General features: G+C 43.3%; 1 protein-coding gene across 2 annotated transcripts in view; it reads left to right on the forward strand.

The window, feature by feature from the left end:
* LOC145403592 (uncharacterized) overlaps nt 1-26,222 on the forward strand; it is a 171,732-nt gene that overhangs the window by 14,664 nt on the left and 130,846 nt on the right. The window lies entirely within an intron of this gene.

Genomic DNA, 26,222 nt, shown 5'->3' on the forward strand with positions numbered 1-26,222 from the left:
CATTTACACATGGCGTTTTTATTCCCTACATTTACAGTAACAATTTGGTGCACGAGAGGGACGCCTTCACGCGATGGCAGACTATCCAAACGTCCCTCTGCTCCCTTTCTATCCCTCAGAAGGAGAATGGTGGACTGCAGGAGAGGCCAGCTTCAGCCTGGAGCCCACTGTGTTCACCTTCAGATGAGCTGGAGTCACGATAACTGCAAAACTTTAGCTACTCACTAGATTCGTCCACTTACCGGCAGCAGTGTTCCCTACATTTACTGAGTTTTCGTCTACTTATATGTCCTGCATTCAGTCGATTCGTCAACTGATATTCACTACATTTACTGCAACACTTTAATATTCTTCTGCTCACCATATGTGGGAGGCCGTCAGAATACAAGCAGCGAATCATCCAACCAGTCAACCAACCTGAATAAACTCATTCGTAGATAGCAGGAAAATACTCCCCGCATTCATAGCCCTTTGTGTCTATATAATTTAAAAAATTTTCATACGAATCCATGACGTCTTTGTGCTTGCTATTTCCTGCCGGCCTTATTCAGTTTAGGAGAGAGAATTGGACTGGGGTGTTAGATTTAGTATTCATTAACCTTTTCAACACAAGTACTCTCCCTTTAGGTGAATATAATCATGCATAGGTGACAAGGAAGAAAAAGCAGAATTATGTATCACTCCTCTGTGTGCGTCTGGTGTCCCTATAATGTCAGTGGTATTTGTTCTGACCGGTTCCTGACGATTTTATTCATCTTAAACTCCTTCACTGCAAGAGGCGCTTCGTATGCTGAATAAAATCGTCTGGAAATAGTTAAACACACACACACACACACACACACACACACACACACACACACACACACACACACACACACACACACAGTACATGGCCTGACTTCATACACACTAACTGCGCATCCTCATCCACACACACACACACACACACACACACACACACACACACACACACACACACACACACACACACACACACACACACACACACACACACACACACACACACACACTGAATCACCCACTACCATCATGCACCTGTATAATTAAATAATCATACGTGCAAATGAGCTCATTCACCTGGTTTTCATGGAGCAACACCTGACTTTTGTGCCTCGTGTTTACCTTGGCTTAAATTAAAACGCATTTGTTATACACCTGATTAAACTCGTGGATGCTGTAGATTTTTTTTTTTCCTCGTGTAATTTTAGCTTTAGATTTTACCCATTCTCTCCTGCATGAAGACGAGATGAGGTGCCTGCCATAAAAATCTGCTTTAATCAAGGGAGTGGGAACAGCGAAGGCCGGGGGGTGGGTACTGGTTAATCCCTTTCTCTTCGGTTGTTGAATTTCAGTGTTTTATTGTGGCTAAGACCAGACGGTTCTGCTCAGCTGAGAGAAAGCCTATTGTTCTTTTATGTTAACTTGGTCAAAATTTTCGTCCTTTTGCAGCTTAATTCATGTAACTCACGTCAAGTAATAATAATAATAATAATAATAATAATAATAAAAACGCTGCAGCTCTACATCCTTTCCATCGCTCTTCTTCATGAACAGCATCTTGTTGTTTGAGATTCGTGTCTAGGATATCTGGAAGAGAGAGTGATAATTGATTTTTTTTTCTTGTGAATATGGGTACTTTTGTAGTTGGTCAGCTGAGTGTTGAGATTTGGAGTATTATGAAAGTACTGGGAGGTCATTGGTCATTAGCAGTGGACAACACGATACTATTAGCCACTGAATGAAGGGGAGCTGGTGTGTACTGGGAGTTAAAAGATGAGGGCGGGAAGACTGGGCCCTGTGTATTGGATAGTATGCTGACAATCTGTAGCTTTGGCACGAAAAAGGGTGGACGAATGGGTGGCTTGGGCTTGAACTGGTTTGAGGGTGATGGTTGCTTTCTTCCAAATGTCAGAAAAATTGATTTGTGAGGTCAGGAAATATGGAAAATTATAGTGAGAGGCTGTAGTGGCGAGGTGGTTGAGGTGGATGCGTGTATTTTGATTTGGGGCTGATGCTTTGAGTTTGTTTCATTATTTATCAGTTAGCTTTTTTCTTTTGAGGTGAATGGAGAGGGTAGTTGTGCGTTTTCTTTCTTTCTTTCTTTTTAGCTCTGTTTTGAGGACTGGTATTTTTGTAGCTTAATGATGTATAAATGTATCCTTTGGTTCAAACTTTGACAGCCCTTGACCCTAACCTTGGCATCATTTAGCTCTAACCTTAATATCCTTTGGACCTTATTTTCTTTGGCCCTGTCCTAGGCATTCTTCGGTCCTGTCATTGGCATCCTGCAAACTTAACCTTGGCATCCTTCATCTCTAACTTTTGCACCCGTCGGACCAGACATTGATATTGTTAGGTCCTAATCTTTGTACGGTATTTTTAAAATGGTATTGATGGTATTGATTTCACTGACCTGGCTTTGGTATCTTTTGGTGGACAGGACAAAACATCACTACTTAATTGAAGAGCATGAATGTCCATCTACGGTATCTACCGCTAGTTGCATGTGTCTCTTTTATTATCGTGTGACACCAACTATGACTGGGCTCGGAAAAATGCGTTGAACGTACCCTTAGACGCTAGGACGTGCCCTTAGTATAGGAAGAACCATCTGAACCAGTCCTAGGTCATTTCTTATCATTGTCACCCCTCCCCCCCACTTGGAGGAGGAGACCCTCATCTCCTCTCCTCTCATCATCCTCTCCTCTTCACTCGTCTCTTTGAAGCCGCCTCACTTAAGCTACGTCGTTATACAGGTCACCCTCGAGGCTTTGTACCCCTTCACTGCAGAGGTCCCTCCCAAGCCGAAAGCAATCGTCTGGAGTCACTGGTACCGTTGCTAGAAGAGAATATAGAGCAAGTCACGGCATTGATGGGGTTAATGGAGATATTGTAGCCTATTCTCTACCAAAAGTTTCATCTAATGGTAATATAATGGTTTGGTGGTAACGAAAAAAATCGATTAACGAGTCTCGCTGTCGGTAATCGGGATATTTGGGTTTAAGTTAGATTTGGTGAGGATAAGGTAGCATACGAGAGAATAACACATGTTGGATTAGTATCAGAATGCTTAGATTAGCCTAGTTTCATTTAGGCTAGCTCTGGTTAAGTTAGGTTAAGTTTAAATGGGGTAGTATGGATTAGGTTATGTTTGGTCTGGTTTAGTTAGGTTACGTTAGCCCAGGTTGAGTTAGACCCGAAGAATGAAGTAGAAATGATGTCTGTGTTCGGTACAGGTTTCGTAGGTAGTCTATTTTCTCTTTATAATTGTTACCTGTATTAATCCGGCCACTGGAGTGAAAGAGTGGCATCAGATCGTACGGGGAATTCGGCTTGTCAGTTGTCTGTATGTCTGCCTGCCTGTCTGTCTATCTGCCTCTCTGTCTACCTGTCTGTTGTCTGTATGTCTGCCTACCTGTCTGCCTTTTTTTTTTTTTTTTTTTTTTTTTTATGTGTCCGACTCTGGGCAAAGGCTCAGGGCCTATTTCTTGGGGGCAGTTGCCTATCCCAAGGCCCAGTAGTCCTCCTACACCTCCACATGTCACCACTTCGGCGCTAACACCCACCGTCCATATTGAATACATGCTAGGGCTGTCTCATACAGATTTGTCTCTGCCTGCCTGTCTGTCTGTCTGCACCAAGTTCCTAAACTACTTGTACGATTGAAATGAAATATGGGGTGATGATAGTGTTCACCAATCTGATTATCACTAAGGAATCAGATCTGGAATGTGTGTTGCATTTGTGTTATCAGAGTGTTTCCAAGTGACTGGATGACTTTGAATGGAACTTTGGCAGGCGGATAGAGGGTTGGCTATACTGTTTTTTCTCTAACGTGGCCTAAAAATTGCCGTCCCTCCATCTTGAATGTTGGGAGATAGCAATAGATTAACACAAAAATACTCTGGTAGTCGCGAAGGTGTGCCATGTAAAGGATGCAGAGGCACAGTATTATTCTGCCACTGAGCTGCGTGAAATAAGCTACAAAAGGATGAAAGTCTGGGCCAAGTTAAAGTGAAAGAATTATAGTCTAAGAGTAACTGGAATTAAATAAGTTTCCCTCACCCCTTTGTGCCCCCTTGCCCTGCCTCTCCATATCATCCCCTCTCCCACTTCCCCTCAAGAGTTTTAGTCAGAAATTAATTAACTCTGCAGTGTTATAAGACACCTAAATATATATATATATATATATATATATATATATATATATATATATATATATATATTAGACCTGGAAATCAAGGTCATAGGGTAGGATCAGAGTTTTAATATAATATAAGTTTATCAGGTAAATAAGAAAAAGGAGTATTTATGCCTAGTTAGTTTGTATATTTCTCTCTCTCTCTCTCTCTCTCTCTCTCTCTCTCTCTCTCTGTTGAGTTAGCAGCTTTGGTTTGATCTAATTAGAACTTACTCTTAATGATAATATATATTTTTTGAAGATCTTGATGAAAGTAGCAACTCATTATTTATTTTTTCATTTACATATTTATTTGTGTATTTGCATTTCTTTTCCAGGTAAGTTGCGTCCATCTCGTGTCGTCCACTAAGTTAAGTAAAGGAACAGATTTCGTTTAATATGTATGGCGTATAGTTGAGAGGGACGTGAGTGGGACAGGGTGGGATGGGGGTTGTGATGGTGTGTGGGTGGGGTGGGACGGGGGTTATGCTGTATTGGTATGTGCATGGTGGAGTGGGGGTTGTGGTGGGGGATGTGGTGGAGGTCGCTAGAGTGTGTGTGTGTGTGTGTGTGTGTGTGTGTGTGTGTGTGTCTGTGTCTGTGTGTCTGTGTTTTAGAGTGGGCTGTGATGGTGTGTGGATGGGAAGGTGAGACGAAGTGGGATTTTTGTGGTGAGTGGCTGGAGTGGGGATTGTAGTCGTGGTGTGTGTGTGTGTGTGTGTGTGTGTGTGTGTGTGTGTGTGTGTGTGTGTGAGGGGAGGTGTGGAAGCTGTGTTGGTAGTGGTAGTGTTAACGGAAGCTGTATTTGGAGTGTGGAACAAAAATAAAGCTTTGGTCTTCTAGTGGTGTTAGGTTGGGGAAGGATGGCGTGAGAATACAGGCTGCGGCAGAGAAATACAGATACAGGCTGTGGTAGAGGAACAGGCTAAATTTACAGGCAGTGGTAGCGGAGTAGGCTAATTTTACAGGCTGTAGTAGTGGAGAAAAGTACAGGCTGTGGTGGTGGATTAAAAATATAGGCTGTGGTGGTAGAACAGGTCAGATTTACGGTCTGTGGTAGTGGCATATACAGGCTGTGGTAGTGGCATATACAGGCTGTGATAGTGGCATATACAGGCTGTGGTAGTGGCATGTACAGGCTGTGGTAGTGGCATGTACAGGCTGTGGTAGTGGCATGTACAGGTTGTGGTAGTGGCATATACAGGCTCTGGGAATGGAAACAGGCTGTGGTAGAAGAATCCAAATCCAGGCTGTGGTAGTGACAGCCTGCGTGGCCGTGGAATCAGCTTGGCCGTGACCCTAGGCAGGAGGAGCTCACCCCAGGCCATTATAACAAAGCTCCGTTGTCCCAGCACCAGGAGAGCTTGGATTAGGAGATATCAGAGTGTTCACCAGCTCTAATCCTGTGAGCTTTGAGGAATGATTTTTAGTGTGAATGATTTAAGTTAAGTGTGGATGATATTTAGTATGCATTTATTTTTATCTCAAGGATGACTATCTGATTAGGAGCAATTGTATTATCATCGGTATCAGCATCGACTTGTTATTTTTATCGTTCTTATCTTCATTATCGAAGCTGTGTTATTGCTGTTATTGTAGTTATTAAGGTCATCGTTATTAACAAGACGCTTTCAGTTTTCATTACCAGTATCGTCATTGTTATAATCACTGATTGTTTGATAATACTAATGCTAATAATGATAGTAGTAGTAGTAGTAATCATCATCATCATCATCGTTCTCTCCGTCGCTACCCTGACCCCTTTTCCCAACTGAGGAGAGAAGGAGGCTTAAGATGCCGTACAAAAAAATATACAAGGGCGATTTATTTCCCCCCCAAGAGAGAGAGAGAGAGAGTCACCCTCCACATTGCTTGAGGAGTGACTCGTGAAAAAGAATTGTTTACATGTGAGAAGTCTTGGAAAGTTCGCTCTGCCACATAAGGAAATTCGCCTCGTATTTTTTTTTATATAGTATAGATTAATTCGGCTTTATATTGACGTATTTTATTTCATTTTGTTTTTCTTACGTATATTTTGTTTCATTATTTTCACGTACTTTTTCTGTTTTGTGTATTATTAAATCGTTGTATTTGTCATCAGCTTTCATACAATACAGGATTTTGTTTAGCTTAGAAGAGCTTCCTGCAGTAAAGACTGTCAGTTCCAAAAAATCTCCTAATATAATAATAATAATAATAATAATAGTAATGGTAGTAGTATAGCAGTAATAGTAGCCTAGTTGCTTTCTGTTGTAGTTGTAGCTATTGTTGTTGTTGCTGCAAGAATAAAAGTGAAGGTGTTGAAGGAGGCGCGTTTTAATATCTTCAGACATGAGCCCTTCCTGAGCTAATTAGAATTGTCTTGTGAGCAGGAATAAAGCAGAAATCGTCATCGTACTCAAGTGGTGGAATGCAAAGGTGTACTGAATCCATTTTACTGCCTAGGAAGGACCCAGGTATTCTCTGATTAAGTCCAGACGATTTTTTGCACCTGAGAGAAATCCTAACATAAGGTTAAGTTAGGTTAGGTCATTTTGTAACTGCCACCCCTCACAGGATGCGGGGTGAGGCGATAGATAGGTGTATGTGGACGGGTAGATATGGTAGATGTATTAATAGATTACCTTATAGCACACACACACACACACACACACACACACACACACACACACACACACACACACACACACACACCTAACTTCACATTCTCCCAGCACCTCCTCACACACATGGCCTACCTCCTAACTGCATTTCCCCCCCCTCTCGTCCCCCCTCCCCCCCACACTTCCCAGACCCCCCCCAGCTCGTCAGACGGTCCAAGTATCCACCACTGAGGGGCTTAAAAGAGGGGTAGGTCTTTTGTTTTTGATGCAGGGGAGGGGGGGACTGGGGGCAGATTGAGGGGGGGCATCTCTTTGTGGGCCCCCCTTCTAGTAGTAGTAGTGGTGATAATAGCGGCAGTAGCAGTAGTAGTAGTTGCGATAATGGTGGCAGTGCTGTAGTAGTAGTAGTAGTAGTGTTTGTTATTATTTTTATTTTTATTATTATTTATTATAGTATTAATATTATTTTCAAACTCTGATATAATCCTCCTCCTCCTCCTCCTCCTCCTCCTCATCATCATCATCATCATCATCATCATCATCACTCTCTCCCTCACCTCCTCTTTCATCCTCTTGGCGGCATTTTTCCCTCTTTCCCTCCCTTTCATCTTCCCTACCGCCCTTCCGCTCAATATTATTACTCTCTCTCTCTCTCTCTCTCTCTCTCTCTCTCTCTCTCTCTCTCTCTCTCTCTCTCTCTCTCGCAGTGTCATTAGAGCTTCAGACACGACTACTAAGCTCTTCAAAGTGTCATGAAATTTTTTGGCAAACAGTATGTACAGTCAGGTCAAAAGTTTGCCTATTATTGCATTGTGTTTAGTTCACATTTAAGGCATATGGCTATAAAAGGACGAAGAGTTAAAAAAATAATACGTGATTTATATGGGTTGACGTTTGACTCCATTATTCCCTCTAAACGGCCTGAAGAATAATAATAATAATAATAAATAATAATAATAATAATAATAATAATAATAATAATTAATAATAATAATAAGAATAAGAATATAACTCATCACTGGTGTGGTGAATAATAATAATAATAATAATAATAATAATAATAATAAAGGTGTTTTGGAATAGTGGCCTAAGGAACAACTTGCCAGGTTTGAAGTGAATTGTTGGCGAAGTAATTGAATGGCCTCAAATGAAAAAATATTTGGAAGAGAAGAAAATGAATAAAGATGTGTGTGTGTGTGTGTGTGTGTGTGTGTGTGTGTGTGTGTGAGAGAGAGAGAGAGAGAGAGAGAACAGTAGGTCTCTATACTCTGGCTTAACCTCAGTTTTTCAGTATCCCGTTTTTTCATCACGAACAATTGATTAAATACTTTCTACATTTCGGTCAGTCTAAAACGTCAGTAAGTGTGAATATTCCTTGTAATTTTAGTTCTATGCCTGTACCAACATCAAAGACTTTCGGGTAAAAATATGACGAGATGAGGATAAAAATTGGCGTATTGCAAGTCTTCTGATTCTGATTTTCCTTTGCTGGTAAATGTTGCTATGCTGAGAGAGGCTTAGTATGTTCCTCTGCTCGTAGATGATGCTCGTTGCTATACTGCGTCTTTGAGGATATGATGCTCTTTGATATATATAATGTGTCTTGCGGGGAAGGGACGGACATGCCCAAGTGTGAAGCAGACGCAGTGGAATAGTTGGCGGACTTTTTCTTTCTCCATTTTTTCCCCGCCAGTCTGTATTGTGGACCCGAAGTGCAAAAATAACCTTTAAGAATAGTAACCCTGGCTTTTCTCTCACCGTCCCCCTCCCTTCATTTCCACCCTGATATGAAGCGAGGTCTTTTGTTGGGCCGACACAAAAGAGCGAATGTGGAGGCGGCTTCTGGGATCACGGCCCTCCTCCTACATCCGTCCATACCTGCGGTCGTGAGCCGTAGGACTGCATTCTTGGTGGCATAGAACACTCCGTAGCACGTTTCCCTTGGCTATTTATTTTTACATTACACCATGAAGCCTCTATTCGTCATTTCTATAACGTTAATATGGTTGTTGAGGTTTAAGTATGTGGTGTCAGATTCTTTGTCGCAAAATGTTCACTTTTTTTTTTTTTTTTTTTTTTTTTAAATATAGTGTACCTGTAGCCTTGTTTCCGGTGGCTTCAGAGGCTTTGAAACCCTCTCATGGTCGGGACAACTCTAGCATTTTATCCTGTCTAACACCAGACGATTTTATTCAGCTGAGAGGAAGCCACAGGAGACTATGAATTTATATCCTCGTGTATGGTAGCAACTGATGCAAACTTTGTCTATATAAATAAATAAATAGAATAGAAAGGTAAATGGGAAATCTGTCACCAAGAAAGAAATGCTATGAAGTCTGCTTTGTGTCAGGTGTGTGTGTGTGTGTGTGTGTGTTTGTGTGTGTGTGTGTGTGTGTGTGTGTTTGTGACAGGTGTGTGGCCATCTGTGTACGTCCTTTCCTCCTGCTACCCACCTATCCCACGTTTCCTCTCTCTCTCTCTCTCTCTCTCTCTCTCTCTCTCTCTCTCTCCATTAACCTCTTTGCACAGTTTTAACCATTTCCCTCTTACTACCCTCATTTTACTAAATATCTGTCATAACAACATCTATTTTCTCCATATATATTTCGAGTTTTTGAGAGTAGATTGGACATTTCGTTCCCTGAGGCTCGGTAATCCTCGTACACGCAACACGCCTTCTCATGTCACCTTCACCTTGTTGGCCCTAATACCTGGCTTCCATGCTGAACACTAGCTAAATCTGTCTCATTTTGCTAACTGTTGCGATGGAATTATTATTATTATTATTATTATTATTATTATTATTATTATTATTATTTTGCATGCTGGTAGGTCTTGTGGAAGTTATATTAAAAGCAGCCGTACAGTATTAATAAATTTTTAGTCCCTGAATTGTTCCCTTCCCGAGCCTGGAGTCTGTATTGCGTCCTTTCTGTCTGCGGCCTCTATTTCTACTGCTTGGAGTGACGGATAGAGAGAGAGAGAGAGAGAGAGAGAGAGAGGTGCTGTGACAGGCAGTATAGGGTGCGATAAACTGTATAAAAAGATGGTATTATACAGAAGTGGCATGACAGGGAGATTTTGTGAGGGCGGAACAGTCACTCACAGAAGTTCACTTGCTATTCCTTTACGTCCACATCACATTTGGGGCAAGTTATCTCTTTCTAGATGCATCATATCCATGGGCAAAGAAACACTATTTCCTTCTCTCGGCTTAGAAATATTAGCCAGCAGAGGAAAATGAGACGAAGAAGAGGTGAAATATTAGGCAAGCTTTGCCAAACCTCCCTCAGCTTAGGAATATTAGTCAGCAGAGGAAAATGAGAAGCTGAGGAGGTGAAATATTAGGCAAACTTATGCAAACCTCACTCAGCTTAGGCATGTTAGCAAAGGATAGTGAGAAGCAGAGGAGGTGAAATATTAGGTGACCTTGTTCAAGTCTCTCTCATAGGAATATTAGCCAGGAGAGGACAGCGAGAGGCAGGAGAGGTGAAATATTGTATGTACTCTTGTCGACGTCTGCACATCTGTCTCTCCCACCCCGCCCCATTGTAACATCTCCCCCGCCTCTGTCATTCAAAACACTCACAAAAATGCTGAAGCTAAACCTCTGTATAAACAAAACCATTAGACTCTGTCTGCTCCTCCTTTTACCAACCCATTTTTTTTCTTTCCTTGAACTCATTTAAAATTACCTTTGATCTATTTTCTCTTTAATGTTGAGAGCTCTCCCTCCTCCTCCCCCTCTATTTAGGGTGAATTTCGCTCTTACTCCCAGGCTGCATAGGGGCCAAAATGAAGCGAGATCATTAACCCGTTCAGCACGAGGATCTCTTTATTATTTTACTCTCGCTATCTCCAGACGATTTTATTCAGCTTAGGAGGAACTTATAAATGGAAGGGTTGGAATTAGCGTTCATTGATCACCTCACACCGATTATTTTTATTATATTTTTGCTGCATTCAATTATTTTGCCTAAGGGAGTGGTTTTAGATTCTGACCTTCATTAAGCTTCTCACAACTGGACTTTCCTCTTTATATAAATGGAATCGCCCGGTGCAAGAAGGAACTATATTGGAAAAAGGTGTCATCGTACTGAAGGGGGTCAAGCACTTCCTCTTCTTTTGCGGGAATATCGCTCTTAATCTCTGTATCCATAGGAGCCAGAATAGAACGATATCACTAACCCCTTCACTACGATGATGTCTTTTATGCTTATACCCCCCGCCAGACAACTTGTTCCTAAGCCCCGCCCCTCCTCACCCACTGCCCTTTGATTGAGTGAGTAGGGGCGGGGCCACGATTTCAGGAAAGGGGTGGGGCTGAAGGGACAAGTTGCCTGACGTCGAGTATGGTTCTTGATGCTTCCAGACGATTTTATCCAGCTTAGGGTATACTCATCAGGCTGGAGGGACTGGATAAATGCAGCCGTCGATATCCTCCTCACTATCAGATCTCCTCTCAGTCTGTAGCTGAATAAAATCGTCATGGCTTTGTCAGGAATGAATTAAACAGATGTCATGGTAGTGAAAGTAATATCGCTTTTACTCTTTCTGTACCTAGGAGTCAAAATACAATAGGCCCATTAACCCCGTGAACCTATAAAGATGATTACCTCCTTCAAGGAGGTTATGTTTTTCCCGGCATTGGTTGTTTGTCTGTCTGTTAGCAACTTTACTCAAAAAGTTATGAACGAATTTTGATGAAATATGGTGGATGGGTGGGCCATGGGCCAAGGAAGAAATTATTAAATTTCAGGGCGGATCCGGATCCGAATCCGGAGTATCCCGCACAATATATCCAAAAGTTCTCAATGAATTTAAATGAAATTTTGTGGAAAGGTGAGCCATGGGCCATGAAAGAATTGATTAAATTTTTGGGCGGACCCGCATCCGGATCTGGATCCTATATCCACGGATTCGGATCCTTTTTAGTGGCAATGGTATTGGCGGAGGTATGCGCTGTCTGAGTGTTTCTTAGTTTTATTTTTTTTTTCTACATCCAGACGATTTTGTTTAGCTTCATTTAGTCTTTATTATGCTCGAGGGGTTAGGTTTATCCCCCATACGCCCCTCCTTTGCTAGACCTCATTTGAAATTCATATGCAGTTGTGTACAGGTGCCGAAAATAATCTAGAAAAATTCGTCACCGTTGCAAAGAGGTTTAAAGTCGAGTTAACCCCGCTGTTAATACGTTAATATCTCCCTTACTCTCTCGATGCGTAAGAGCCAAAATGGAAGGGTATTTTTTTTTTTATAACCTCATGAGCCAGAGGTCGTCGTTTTTTTTTTTTTTTTTTTTTTTTTTTATCGTTGCTTTTGCAGACGATTTTTTAAAACGTAGAAAACGACCCTTACGCTCTCAGTGCACAGGGGTCAAAATAAACTTTGGTGTGTACTCGATTGGGTTAGCTCAAGGTCACACGCGCTCGTGTTCATGAGGAAAATTTATATTAAAAGAAAAAAGAAAAATAAGGAGGTGCATCCGAAGAATACTTTTATATATTTTTGGTTCTCTCTCTCTCTCTCTCTCTCTCTCTCTCTCTCTCTCTCTCTCTCTCTCTCTCTCTCTCTCTCTCAGTCTCCTATGACTCACTCTTAGCCATATAATATGAGAGAGCTGTATGCAGAGAACACCTTTATTTCTGGTTCACTCTCTTCGGCTGCTAATAACTCACTCTTAGCTAAATAAAATGAGAGAGAAGTATGCAGAGAACACCTTTATTTCTGGTGCACACTCTCAGGCTCCTGTGACTCACTGACTAAATAAAATGAAAGACGTTGTGCTCCTCTGGCCCTAGGCTCAGACGGGCGTGAACTTGGTAGACTGCAGGCTGAAATCGCCCTTTTCCTGCACTATGTCAACTCTGCCCCCAATTGCCTGACGTTAGCTGATATATACGGTAATACTATAGTACCTCTACCTTAACTTGGCCCAGGTTATTGTCCTTTTGCAACTTATATCACGTAGCTTAGTTGCAGATAAGGACAATACGATGGCTCCAAGTCCTTTCCATAGCACTTCTTTGTGACTAGCATCATATTCTAGTGTTAATGTACAGTTACAGCTTAATATTCAGAGTGGAGAGGTGGCAGTTTTAGGTCATGTTAAAATAAAATGAGCATAGTGTTTTCGGCCAGACGTTTGCGTGGGTTTCTGTCCTTAATATATTAATTCTTATAGGCTTGTATTCTCGGCGGATAATGAAGCTCCCTAACATCTCTCCCTTAGCGATTTATTTTTGGATACGGCTGGCAAATGTTGTTTTGTTCGTTATTTATGCAGAGTGTGGCGATTTTAGAATGTTTTAAGTAACACAGAAGAAGAAGGCAAGGTTCTATTGGAAAAATAAATCACATATTAAGTGGTGTTAGGGAGCTTAAGTAACCGACGAGATACCCGGTAAAATAAAGAATAAAGTATGATGTTTTAGAAGGGAATTCTAAAAGAAGAAGAAGAAGAAGAAGAAGAAGAGGAGGAGCGAGAGAGAGAGAGAGAGGGGGGGTGAGAGAGGGAGGGGGAAGAGGGTCGGAGGGGGTTGGAGGAAGTCTTTGATCCCCAGACCTTTGAGTGGTTGCCTAGCCCATGAGTCCACCCCTTCTGCCTGCAGTGGAAGGGGGGGAGGATGGGGCTAGGGGGCTGGGGGTTAGTTGGAGGGGGGAGGATGGGGCTAGGGGGCTGGGGGGTTAGTTTATGGGGGGAGTTGTGGAGCTGTGGGAGGGGGTCTGAGAATTGTGGGGCTAGGGAACTAGGGGTAATGTGGCTAAGGGGCTGGGTGTTGAGCTAGGTCTGGGAATTGTGGGGTTAGGGTGCTAGGAAGTTGTGGAACAAAGGGACTGGGGGTTGTGGGGTTAGGGGGCTGGGGGTTGTGGGGTTAGGTGGTTGAGGGTTGTGGGATAGGGGCTGTGGGTTGTGGGTCTAGGGGCTGGAGATTGTGGGATAGGGGCTGGGGGTTGTGGGGTAGGGACTGGGGGTTGTGGGGTAGGGTCTTGGGGGTTGTGGGAATAGACGGGGACTTCTGGGGCTGTGGGTGGGGGTCTGAAAATTGGAGGGGATAGGGGTTTAGCCACTTCAATACTGTGGCGTTTTTTCAGTTTTTCTTCTTGTCGCCAGAGGATTTTACACAGCTTTCAGAGCCATCAGTAGTGAAGGAGTACAGAGATGAGTAAAATCGTCTGAACTTAGGCTCATTAGAATACATGTTACGTCTTCGGGCAGAAGAGGTCAAATGGAGAATGTATTTAGCCTTCTCATTTCCCTGGGTCACTCCTCAGCTGAATAAAATCGTCTGTTGTAGAAAGAATACAGTATCTAAAACCTCACCGTGCTCAGGGGGTTAGGAGTGAGGGGGTTGGAGGGGGGTTGTGAGGGGTGGGTGGGTAGAAAAGAGCATGGAAAAAAATCTAAAGGAGTGAGAGGCCAAGGAAGGAGATGAGAGAGTGCCGATGAATAGGGTGCGGCGGAGAAAGCAGCCGTAGCTTAAAGAGAGAGAGAGAGAGAGAGACAGACAGACAGACAGACAGACAGACAGACAAACTAGGCAGCGTTTAATTAGTTTGGTCATGTAATTAGTCGTTTGAGAGAGAGAAAGAGAGTGAGAGACTAAGCAGCGTTTAATTACTTTGGTTATGTAATTAGCCGTTTAAGAGAGAGAGGGAGAGACTAAGTAGCGTTTAATTAGCTTGGTTATGTAATAAGCCATTTGAGAGAGAGAGAGAGAAATATACTCGCGCGCGCGTGCGTGCGTGTGTGTGTGTGTGTGTGTGTGTGTGTGTGTGTGTGTGTGTGTGTGTGTGTGTGATGGCCCAGTGACTGAAGTGCATATATATATATATATATATATATATATATATATATAAACCGTTTTCCTGCCAACTGGCCACCCACCCTTCTCATTGCGACATGTGACAATGTGGGAGCCGGGAGTCCCAGTCTATGTTTATTTACTGGTTGGTGTGAGGGCGGCTGTGATGGTGGTGGTCATGGTGGGGAAGTGTGGGAGACACGGGCTGGCTGTCAACACACTGGCTGGGGGTAGGGGTGGCGGGACTAAGATCATCACAATAAGCAAACATACTGAATGTACAGTAGTTCTCTGTGTCATCGTCTGTGCTTTGTGTTTATCCTTCTTCCCATTTGCCTTAACAAGGAAAAAGTAAAATGTTATAAGCATGATTGTTCGTCGACCGCTTGACCTGCGTTGTGTCACGAAAACGGAAACCGGCGGGGGATGGGGGCGAGGGGAATAAAGAAATGGCAGAGGTGACCAGAGGGATGGTTGGGGTAGGCTGAAAATTTGGTAGGCGATGTGGCTGGGGCAGGAAGAAAACAGCTTGTGAAAAAAGGTCTTGTGAGAATAGTGGTTTGAGTAGTCATGGTTTATTTCAAACTCTCCTTTCATGAATGTGGAGGGGAACAGGGTAAAGAAATGGACTTAATAGGTAAAGAAATTGGTAGGATAAGCTGGTGGTCAGGATAGGTATGGGGAAGGACCGTGAAAATATACCGTGTGAAAATGGGTGCCGCAAGATTAATAGTTTGAGTGTTGTGAATGTTTACTTCAAAGTTCTCCCCTCACGTTGGCTTTACATACCTGGCGTCTTGCGGAACAGGTAAAAATAGTCTATCAGTCCAGAACTTCCTGTTAAATCAATCATACCAGCTATGTGTTGTTACTTGGGAGTCCCGAAGATGAAGTCTCGTATGATCCTTGCCGAGTACACTGGATTCTTTGTTATGTGCTGATATCAGGGTTTGCAGCCTCTCTGTTCGACCACGTTATCCCTTGACCAGGAGGTATTAAGTTACAATTAATCCTTTAGCATAGAATGGATTATATTGCACTTCTTGTCGCTTTTCCCTACTCACTTATCTCCCTACATACTTACCCTGCTGCCCACCGTCATCCCTGTCTACCTCACCTCCTGCCTACTTACCTCTCTGCCTTCCTACATACTTACCTCCCTGCCTGCCAAACTACCTGCTTCCCTACCTACCTCCCTGCCACCTTCCACCACCTAATGTATTTATTTATTTTCCTGTTAATTTCAGTTTGCCAGTTTCTAGTGGGCTGTATGAAAACTGCGATGATGGCATGAATTACTACATTTTTAACGTCCTTTCCAGTGAGGACAATTTCATGTTTATACTCCTGTACTGTATATAAGACGTTTGTTTTATGGCCTTGACTTACTTTTTTTTTTTTTTTTTTTTTTTGGGGGGGGGGGCATTGTGACCTTTGGGTTGCTCTGAACATGGCCATTCCGGCGTTGGAACACTGTCAGGTGGAGAGGATTCATTTGACACCTTAATCGTCAAAATTGGTCCGTAATTGCAGCCTGTTGAGCCCAAACAAACGGACGAGGCAAAAAATCTCTCTCAATAGCACGAAGTCCCTCATACTTTGTCTTCGCGAATAAGTTTGCCGAGACAGATTAATCACAAGATGCGACAATTTTTTCTTGTCAGATTAATTAATTTCGCTTGAGACATCTTCGAAACGATAAATTTCTTGTGACTTTGGCAATGTTTCGTGTATAGTGACAAGATCATGTTTATGAGAAAGAAAAATGATTTTTTTATCCCGGTGCCAAAGCCTCTGGCCTTCTCTGAAGCCACTCATGCAGGCGTCAATTATCCCGTGTATTGTGAACCCGGACCTCGTTTGTCGCTTCTCAGGACCCGAAGCCTTGAATTAGTCCAAGCAGTGAACCCTTTGTGTGCCACGGCGTCTGGTTTGTTTTATCCTTCCTATTCTAGTCCTTTCACCTTAACATGGCCCCGATTTTTGTGATTTTGCAGCTTATTTCAGGTAGCGCAGTGCCAGAATAAGATAATTGGCTCTTCATACTTTCCATGGCACTTCTTCGTGACTGGGATAATAATCTAGTGTTAATCTACTATTACACCTCAGCTTTCAAAACTGAGAGATGGCAATTTTAGGCCAAGTTAGGGTAAAAGGGGTATAATAGACGATTGTATTTTCCTTAGGGTATTTTTCGATGTGGAGGGGTTAGATATTACCTTCGGATACCTGTTAATTACTAGGGAGGCCTCATATCTAAATATAATTCTTATCGATGGCAAGAAGAAAAGGATAATTGTGTTATCGAGGGTTAAATATCACCTTCATTCACCTGTTCATTACTAGGGAGCTCCTCTTATTCCAAATTTTGTCGGTGGGAAGAGTAAAGAAAATTGTTATTGTATTGGAGTAGCCAAAAGGATAATTGTGTTATTGTATTAAGGTATCCCAGCCCCATAAACATGAATTAATTAATGGATTCCCAGCACCAGGTATGAACGCCCAGGTGTATGGTAAGGCCTTTTTTTATTTCATCTTTTTCACCTCTGGATTGTTTTATTAAGAGTGAGGAAAGTGACCAGAACGTGTTTTATTATTATTATTATTATTATTGTTATTATTACTATTATTACCGTACTTCAGGCAAAGATTTTTATTTAGCTTATAAAAAGAATAAATGATAGACTCCATCGTTGACTAAGACCACTGGGAGTTTTCATTTATATTCCTCTTTATTATTTGTTTCCTTTATTGGTGAATGAGTAAAGGAAAGGCCTGTTTTTGCTGCCCCATCTGATTGCTCGATTTTTTTTTTTGGTACACATACGTACTTAATATACTGCCTGTGTTGATGATGATGAGGTGATGATGGTAATGATGTTAGTGATGAAACCTCTTTTACACAGAAGGAAGTTTGTGGTGATGATGATGGTGATGGTAATGATGTTAGTGATGAAACCTCTCTTACACAGAAGGAAGTTTGTGGTGATGATGATGATGATAATGATGATGCTTTTGGTGATGTAACTTCGTTTATATCGTTAGGAGGTTTTTGGTGATGACGATGATGGTGATGATGATACGGTAGCAATTAATAAGAAAACCGGGAAACACGTAAATAAACCCACCATGCTTATCACAAATCGCTGTTCAATATTTAGTGAACAAATAAAAGATGTAGCGTTTTGTTTATTCTCTCTCTCTCTCTCTCTCTCTCTCTCTCTCTCTCTCTCTCTCTCTCTCTCTCTCTCTCTCTCTCTCTCTCTCTCTCTCTCAGGCATTTTATGAACGCCTGTCAACCACACGAATGTTATTAAGGACATACAGTATTTATTAACTCAGTCTTCCCTTAAAATACGATCCACAACCGTCACTGTTACCTCCAGGTCCCAACTTCCCCTGCTAGGTAAATATGGACAGTAGGAGAACAAACTCGAGAATTGATCTCTGGCTCTTTCAGTTGCGAGCTAGGTGTGCTAACCAATACTCCATCGATCCACCCATAGGAAACAACAGTCGGCAAACAACTTCGATGAAATTACGTATGCAGGGAGATTTGCGCCCAAGTGGTGATATGTGTGGAGAGGCCCAGTGTCTGCCGCCGCCCAAGTTACCAATTTACAGCGATACACTCCCCAAGTTTGGCGTTACCTTGGGCTATTTTATATGCTAATTAAACCCCCACGTCCATAACCCGCATATAAAGTTGATATTTTTGGCTAGTTATTATCGGGAGCGTTGTTTCTCTCCCCGGCGTGAACGTGTTTTAGTTTGGTGGTGGTGGTGGTGGTGGTGGTGGTGGTGGTTGTGGTAGTAGTCGTAGTAGTAGTAGAAGTATCAGTGGTAGTAGTAGTAGTTTTGGTGGTAGTGGTAGTTGGAGTGGTGGTGGTGGTGGTGATGGTGGTGGTGGTAGTAGTAATAGTAGTAGCAGTAGTAGCGCAAGAGCAATAGTAGTAGTAGTTTTGGTGGTAGTGGTAGTTGGAGTGGTGGTGGTGGTGGTGATGGTGGTGGTGGTAGTAGTAATAGTAGTAGCAGTAGTAGCGCAAGAGCAATAGTAGTAGTAGTTTTGGTGGTAGTGGTAGTTGGAGTGGTGGTGGTGGTGGTGATGGTGGTGGTGGTAGTAGTAATAGTAGTAGCAGTAGTAGCGCAAGAGCAATAGTAGTAGTAGTAGCAGCAGCTGTAACAGTGGTAGTAGTAGTAGTTAGTAGTAATAGTAGTTGTGGTTGTTGTTGTTGCTATTGTTGTTGTTGTTGTTGTTTTTGTTGGTGGTGGTAATGGCGACTGCTCCATAAATTCTGCAGCCGTCAGGAAGTTGGAACACACGTCCAGTTCACGACATGATTATTACAGAAACAAGCGTGATTATCGGCCCGTTGACAAAGTTACAAGGACAGGTTGTTCGATAGCCAGCTGTACTGGTTCCGGGTTATATTCCTGGGCCGTCCATGTGACCTTTTAGCATGATCTCGCAGCTAATTCGCACCTAGAACGGATATAAGGACCTAGATTGTGAAGTGGATGATTTGAGTATGGTAGTCTTGGGGAATGCTTGCGTGCTATCCTTGTCAGACACAGACTGGTGTCGAGTGGCTGTAGGAAGACTATCTGACGTTTCACTGCACTATGGAGATATCAGACTTGGCACTGCACTATAGAGGTATCAGACATGGCACTGCACAGTAGAGGTATCAGACATGGCACTGCACTATAGAGGTATCAGACATGGCACTGCACAGTAGAGGTATCAGACATGGCACTGCACTATAGAGGTATCAGACATGGCACTGCACTACAGAGGTATCAGACAGGCACTGCACTGTAGAGGTATCAGACATGGCACTGCACTGTAGAGGTCTCAGACGTGGCACTGCACTATAGAGGTCAGCGGGGAGTGCCATACCTCCTTCTGATGGTAACAGTAACAAAATCGCATTATTGTAGTGAAAGGATGATGGATATTGAGTTGAGTTCCTTAATTACCTGAAGGCTTAAGCTGAATAAAATAGTCTAGTGGTAGCATGAATATTTATACCGAGGTCATTAAGCTGAGGAGATTAATGTACTCCTGGTCCAATCAGAGCCAAAGATATAATTATAATACAGGCATATAATGGTGTGTATTATCCAAGTATTGTTATATAAGAGAGACTGACGGGGTTTACAGTAGAGGATTTTTTAAAAATGTTACGGCTTTAGCTTGAGCAAACGTTGTGTGTAATGTTTGTAAGTCGTGTTTGCAGTGATTCAGTTAGGAAAGCCTGTGTTTGATTTCCTCTCATTAAAAACGAAAGCTGCCATTTCCCGTGTGGATTTGAACATATGTAGATAAGCGTAGGATCCACCGTGGCGTGGTGGTAGCCTGCTCTTCTCCTGACCTGCGTGTTCCCTGACTGTGAGGTTCAAAACTCAGACCATGGCTAACATATTGAGTGCTGGTAGTATGTCTCTTCATGTGCTTGTTTATAAGAGAAGGTGTGGTTAGATGGTAAGATCACACAGAGCTTGGATATGAGTCGAGTGATGAAAAGAGTGAGTTTGAAAGCAGGGAAATGCCAGGGATAGGCGTGAAAGACCAAGAAGAACGTGGATGGGTATCAGTATAAATGTGGATAAGCGAGGAATAGAAATCGTGTCATGTGAAAAGAATGTCTGTGATCCCGAGAATGGTTTGTTCATGTGAAATTGAAGGAGGAATGTGATTGGCTGACTGAGAAGACGGTAAGGTATGCAATGGTGAATGGATGAGAAAGCGAGATAACTATATACTCGTACGAAGAAACAACTGTCTTCCCAGCTCCGTGTTAAGAAATTTCGCAACTGACGACGAAGTGCAATGTAAATCCTATCTGTATTGATGCCACAGCGTGAAGGCTTCCCTCCCCAGCAGCCATCATTTGTGAGTTGCATCCCAATAACCCCTTCGAGAATACGTCATCTTTATTTATATTCTTAGTGCTGTCAGGCTTCACTGTATTGAAAGGACTAATGAAAGGCTATATTCAACCTCTCCAGTTCGACAAATCTCGCATAAGCGTAATAAACTATTCAGCTAGGCTAATCAGAGTAAGCTTTGTCGTATATTTATCTTTGCTATATCTAAGCCAGCTAAACTATCTTCCTCAGCTTAGGGCCCACCTACTGTAGTGAAAGATTGTATCCATCCTTCGTGTTGCACAAGCCTCACCTTACCTGAGTAGAATGATCCGAAGAGAGCAAGAGGGACATAAAAAAGACATCCCGCGGCGGAAATGGTTAAGTTATAAAAAAAAGTGCTATTGATTTCCATTAGTGGGTGACGCATAAACCATCTATAATTATGGCCACCCTTATCTTCTGACTCATGTCCTGTAATATGAGTCACCAGGTAGCCTACACCTGCCGCGACGTGTATGCATAAAGTGGTGTGTGTGTGTGTGTGTGTGTGTGTGTGTGTGTGTGTGTGTGTGTGTGTGTTTCCAAGGACAGTTCAGACATTAAGCCACGAGAAATAAGCTACAGAGGGGCAAAAATCTCCTCTTAAGATAGACAAACTAAAGAAAAAATGCCTAAGATGACGAGAATACTAGCTTACGAAGTTGTTGTTTCCCTGACTCAGCGTTTAACCGGGAAATACCGTGATGTAGCCTAATTCATCCTGCTGTGAGTTACCCTATAGCTGGCCATAATGAGTAGCTGGCGTGAGTGGGGTAGGGGTGTAATTGGGGTGAGAGGGGTGCTTGGTAATTATCGGCACACTCACCCCTCTATACACACACACACACACACACACACACACACACACACACACACACACACACACACACACACACACACACACACACACACACACACCTATCCGCTAATCTCCCCCCTCCCCTTTCACTCAACTCTCCCTCCCACCTCCATCTTCGAATGCCCTCCCTCTATCCACACACCCATTTCCATCACCCACCCCACACATTCTCCCCATTTCTAACCTCCACCTCCGTCTGCTCCACTAATCAACCCCTGTCCCTTCTTCGCATACCTCACAACCCATTTTCCACAAACTCCTTTCCACCTCACGCACTTCCGTCTCCCAAATTTCATTCTCTTTCGCACCCTCATCCTCCCCCCACACAGAGCCTTCCCCCACACCTACCCCCATCCCTTCCACATACACCCATCCGTCCTCAGCCCACCCTCATCACCCCATCCCTATCCCCCATACTCCCCCATTCCCCAGTCACATACCTTTATCCTTCCACACCCACATATACCCAGTCTTTCATCCCTTCACACCGACTTCCATCCCGGATATCCACTCCCATCCACTATACCTACGCTCATCCCCCACACACATCCACAGCCACCTCACACACCCATTCTCCCCAAACCACATCTCTCCCCCACATCACACCCATTCACCCAGACACCCCACCACCACACTCACATGTCTAACAGTCATCTCACCTTAATTAGCCCTTAATTACCCAGCCTGTGTCCGACTAATGTTTCCTCTCCCCGTCTGTGATATCAGACCTTGCTTAACCATACTACACCCTGCCCTACTACATCACCACACCCCTACACACCACACACTGCTTCACTGTACTCTCACCATAGGCTACTCTACAGCTCACCCTGCATCCTTCCCTGGGCTCTGTCTCACCACACCTTGTTGCACCGTATTTTATCCCCGCTTCACCAACCCTGTATTTTTTCCCTGCCTCACCACATTGCACCTTGTCTCTCCACACCATGCCCTTCAACACTATACACGGCCATACTCACACCACACTTTACCACACCACACACTGCCACACCCCTGCCCCACCACACATTGCCACAGCACACTCTGTTACACCACAACCCTGCCCCACCATACCACACAACACTCTTCATCACCGTACTGTGCTACACCACAGGGGAGCTTTCCTGCTTTACTCTCCGTGTCGTTAACTGATAGAATAGTTTTATTACTTATAACCTTTCCTTTACCAAACAGCCGCTAAAGGACCAAGACGTCTGTTGAAGTTTGCATCCTTTGTACTCCTTTCTACCCCTCTTCGACCTGCTATCTTCCCACCTATGCCATTTTCTCAGTCCATCCTCACTTCTCCCCTTCCCCACTCTACCCCCTGTCCTCTCCCCACCACATGCTAGACTCCCAGCGCTAACTCCCCACTCTTTTCCCTTGCTCCACTCAGATCCTATCCACCCCATGCTACATATTGCCTTGTTCACTTCACCTGTTCTACCTTCTCCATACTGCCCCTCTTCTCCACTCCCACTTATACTCTCTTATCTCCATCCACCCCTTCTGTCCTACTATTTTTGTTCTTCTTCTGCTCCCTCCTCTTCTCCCTACTTTAAATCCCCCTCCTTCTCCTCCTATCCTCCCTTCCTTCATTCCTCCCCAACTCGCTGTTTTTGTCGCTGTACTCAAATGCCTCCATCCCCTTCCAAAATTCTTAACTACCGGTACCTGTACACTCATCTGTTTATACCCAACTCCTTCCGTTCCCCTCAGCCCCTTCCCCTCTCCCTCTCCCCTCTCTCCTCTTCTCCATCTCCCCTCTCTCCTCTTCCCTCCCTCCTCCTCCCCCTCCGCGCCTGTCTAGAGGGTCCTACACGCCACTCACACACCTCTTCCTCCCTTCACAAAAAAATCTACATCAAAGACAAGCGGAGGGGGCGCCATCCTTTTAATTAGTTACCCCTGCGTCCTATTTTCTCGTTTTCTTTTGTCGGGGGCGGATTCCCTTCCTCTCCATTGATAACGAGAGAGAGAGAGAGAGAGAGAGAGAGAGAGAGAGAGAGAGATGAACACCGATAGACCAAAGAAAATGTTAAAATAAAAAAATGTAAAACGAACTAACCTGAGAAAGTATATTAGGAACTGAAAAATATATGGAAAAGAGAGAGAGAGAGAGAGAGAGATGGTGCTTTTATCTGAGGCCGGTGAATCGAACTCCTCAGCTTAATTATTAGTCTTAATTTACCTCTATGGGCCAGGTAAGTGTACCCCCTTCCCACCCCCCATCCCCTTCCCCCAACTTCTCCTGCATTGGTGTGGTGAGGCAGGGTATAGTGTGGTGTGGTGAGGCAGGGTGTGGTGTGGTGTGGTGAGAGAGGGTGTGGTGTGGTGTGTTGTTGGGCAGGGTGTGGTATGGTGTGGCAGGATGTGGTGTGGTGAAGCAGGTTGTGGTGTGGTGTGGTTAAGGCAGGGTGTGGTGTGGTGAGGCAGGTTGTGGTGTGGTGTGGTGAGGCATGGTTTGGTGTGGTGTGGTGAGGCAGGTTGTGGTGTGGTGTGGTGAGGCAGGGTTTGGTGTGGTGTGGTGAGACAGGTTGTAGTGAGGTATGGTGAGGCAGGGTGTGGTGAGGCAGGATGTGGTGTGGTGCGATGAGGCAAGGTGTGGTGTAATAAAGGTGGAAAAGGTCAGGGCTAGGTCAGTGTCGTGTGGCAGGGTTGGTGTGTCAGGTGTGTGGTGGTATGTGGTGTGACAGGGTGTGGTGTGGTAGGAATGTGTTGTTGTAGTGGAAGAGTGGTGTGATGTGGCAGTGTGTGGTTTGGTGTGATATGGCAGTGTGAGGTGTGGGAAGGGTGAGGATAGAAGGATGTGCTTGGGTAGGGTTGTGGTATAGGATTGTGTGGTGAGGTATGGTGTTTTGGTGAGTGATAGGGTGATGAGAGAGAGAGAGAGAGAGAGGAGTTAGGGGATGTTGATGCCTTTTCGGTTTGGCTTTTTCCCAATGTCTGCTTCATACAATTATATATATATCCTTAAAATAATCCGAATGTCAATTTTCACTTCAATTTGGTTCCCTCTAGACGCAGTAAGAGGGCAAAAAACGATCCAATAAGCTCTCCCACTTTGAGAAATCTCCCCAAATCGAATATACCATAAAATAAATATCTTGTGGTACCAAAAATTTAATGAAAAATACATCATGTGATCGATATTATTATAAACTTTGTCAGGTAAATATTGCTACTGTAACTAAAGATTCCTCAAACGGAAATAAATACAGTACGGTCATTAATTCTGCTTTTACGTAAACCTTAATCCTTGCACGTGCAGCGCTGGAATTTCCCTCAGTTGAATAAAGTAAACTAAATTTGGCTTGGATGAAACACACAGGTGCGTCCATGGCAGCGAAAGGTTAATTGCCAGGTAATGACATCTGTGCGCTATTCATGACTACCACTTCCGGACACACACACACACACACACACACACACACACACCAGCCCACACCTGTTAGTATATTCACACATGTCACTTAGCCCGCACCTGTTCACTCATTAGCTTACTCCAGATCTGAACACGTATTCAAGAATAAACTTACGATAAATTTCTTGTCGTAATTATGATATAGTTACGGAACAGAGTCTTCCTATTCTTCCTGCAAAAAACAAATCTTAGAGTCTTCCTGTGACTCTTGTTCCTCCTGCAAAAAGCAAATCTTAATTCACAAGAGGGAAATTTTTGTTGGTTAAATCAGTGTTTGTCCCTGTGCAGAGGGTGGAGAACGAGAGACTAACGGGGAGAGTGTATGTGAGAGGTGGAGGGGGGAGAGGGGGAGGGACACCGAGGATGAGATGGAGGGATGAAGAAGTATATGAGAGAGGGGTGTGTGAGCTGGGGGGAGGGCGGTGAAATGGCGGGGGACAGGGCGACATAGAGGCGATTTGTTTGTGGCCACCCCATACGGGATTAAGGCGTCTGACAATAGATAGATAAATCAGTGTTATGCAGAAAGGGTAGGGGAAGGAGTGTGAAAAATCTGACCATATTTTTAGTGTTCCGTGCAAAAGTAACCATATTTTTAGTGTCCCGTGCAAAAGTAAATTAAGTTACGGCATAATATTGATTGTAAATATTATGTTTGTGAATAAGTCTCGTGCTCGCCATTGGAAGTGACATGGTATTCTAGGTGATCGTGGGCTGTATTTATAAACTTCCCTGAGCTTATGTTGTGTATGAAATAAGTTGTGTATGCTTTCCTCGTCTCACGTACAGCAGCCAGTCACTTTACGATGACATTAAAAGGAATATTAAAGTGATAAAGTACAAAAACCAAACAATGTATGGTGGTAATTAGCCTTTTTTTTTTGACCTTTGATTATTCTTCAGTTAAATTGGTTAGAATCACTTATAAACAGTGTACAATTCCCTGTGTATAGTGTGCCAGACTGACGTTTTCTGCAGATGCCGTCTTTTATATTTTTGTTTATTTATTTATTTATTTATGTATTTTTTAGTGTCTTGGGTGTCCGTTTGATGGCTATAGAATTTTGCTGCCTCCTGTGTGAAGCCGATGACAAGGTGTGTGTGTGTGTGTGTGTGTGTGTGTGTGTGTGTGTGTGTGTGTGTGTGTGTGTGTGTTATTTCGCAGACACTCCAGTATAGGTCGGCTACGTTTGTGTTTTCTCATTTCCTTTTTTTTTATTTTTTTATTTATTTTTTTTTTTTTATAATTCCTGCACGCACCATTTACAGGTGTGGGAATTGGATGGTGGTGGTGGTGGTGTCTTTTCCATTTTTTTTCTTTTTTTTTTTTTTTTTTTAACTTGGTGCAGTAATTCCAATTCCAGCAGCGATCAACTGCAAAATTGACGTTTAGTTTCTATGTGTGTACCATATGTAT

Source organism: Coenobita brevimanus, chromosome 61, assembly GCF_032717465.1.
Source record: "Coenobita brevimanus isolate Jiangsu-jjx chromosome 61, ASM3271746v2, whole genome shotgun sequence".
Taxonomy (NCBI): Eukaryota; Metazoa; Arthropoda; class Malacostraca; order Decapoda; family Coenobitidae; genus Coenobita; species Coenobita brevimanus.